Genomic DNA, 2,015 nt, shown 5'->3' on the forward strand with positions numbered 1-2,015 from the left:
ACATTTATTCCGCCTTAATTTGCGTGTTTTTTAACTTCACAAACTCTTAGAAGGGCCAAACATAATTTTTCTTTTGAACCTAACCTAATTGAATTTAATGTTTTCATTGGATTGTTTGGGATCATAAACTTATGATAAGTAAAGAAGCATGAACCAAATGAGTGTTGCCTCTCTTTAAATAATCTTAAGTTAGGTTAGATTGCGTTAAATTGGGATTCAATAAACTGCTAGTTGAAATACCACTCGAAATTTAAAACATAATTTTTCTTTTGAAATTTCGCTACCGCTAAAGATGTTAGCTACAGTTGCTGACGAAATATCTAAACTTAACAGTTCATTTAAATCACGACAATTCAACGATTCAATTGCCTAAAGGTAGATTACAATTGGGTTAGATTAACTTTGATTTAATTATCTAAACAATAGAAGGTATACGACTACAATAACATTCACTTGGTGTGTATTATCTATAATTACCGTAAAATTATGAACCTAACCTAATTGAATTTAATGCTTTCACTGGATTAGTTGGGATTATAAAGTTACGGAAGTAAAGAAGCATGAACGAAATGAGTGTTGTCTTTCGTTAAATTATCTTAGGTTAGGTTAGGTTGCGTTATGTTACGATTCAATAAACTGCTAGTTAAAAATTAAAAAAAAAAAATTTGGCACTACAACGCCTTCGTATGTGACAGTTACTATTTTAAGAAATAGTTTTTGAATTACGATAGCTGACCGAAACAACAGAAACTACAGACTGTTTAGTGCTTTTGTCTTGTATTGCATATTAGGATATCCAATATTTTTTATTTGAAACTGTAATTTGTTTTGGTCAGCTAACTGCTTGTGTGCCTACATACCTACCTACAATAATGTTGCTTGTTTTTGTTCGACCAGGACATAAACCCTGCACAAATAAAGTGGCATTTACTCAAATTAGACAGCTTTATATTTTTATAAACCAAGGAAATAATGAATGTTTTTAAAAAAATCCTTTTACTTATATACCTATATGAATACCAAAGTACTACAGAACAAATCGGCTATTTAAATTAATTTCCGAAACCCATTCAATTTAATTTTCATGTATACAAAGTAATCTCACCTTCCACTCTAATAAAATTAGCCGTTTTATTCAAAAATTGATAAAATATATTAATATGGAAATTGTGCCTACGCAGTTAATTGAAAAAAAAATTAACTAAAATGATTTTTACTTATACTGGTAGGTAAATCGTTGTGCGCAGTCAAAACCTTACGATTCTGTTATTCCTTTTAAAGTGTTTCAAATCAAACAAATTTGATTTCTTAAATACTAGTTAAAAATTAGATGTACTAACTTACATCCCTATACATGTTCATAAACTTTTTGCTTAAAACGATTCGAAAAGAACGATATATTTCAAAGCTAGGGTAGAAAATATAAATATGAAACACTTTGGCATTTAATAGGGGTTAATATCAAATGTTAATGTGAAAAAAATTCATTTTAATTTTCAATCCCACTATAAACTACCTCAAGTTAATGGGGAAAAATTTGTTGCTGTTGTCACACCCTCGCCGGGAATTGAACCTTTGGCTTTACACACCAATGCTTTGACCACTAAGCTACAAGTTTTTCCTTCATTAACTTGAGGTAGTTCATAGTCGGATTGAAAATTAAAATCAATTTTCACATTAATATTTGGTAAAAAATATGTTTACAAAAAAGTTGTACCTAGTTAGAATTATGTGAATTATGTCTGTATTTTAAAATTTAGTCCAGGTAAAAATATATTGTATTGATTTATTTTTGTGGTAAAGGTGCAGTTTACGTTGCTTTCCATAAATTGTTTTCGAGTGTTGCAATGCGGTCAACAACACAAGGTGTTGAGTGCGCGCGATAGGTCGTCAGTCAGACTGGTTGTACACACACCTCAATTCTTTCTTATCCTGAGCTAATCTTCGCATTTCCCTAAAACTAGAACAACCCACATCCTTAACTATTTGCGAACAGTAATCTAATCTAGGTCTAC

This window comes from Agrilus planipennis, unplaced genomic scaffold (genome assembly GCF_000699045.2).
Source record: "Agrilus planipennis isolate EAB-ADULT unplaced genomic scaffold, Apla_2.0 scaffold4, whole genome shotgun sequence".
Taxonomy (NCBI): Eukaryota; Metazoa; Arthropoda; class Insecta; order Coleoptera; family Buprestidae; genus Agrilus; species Agrilus planipennis.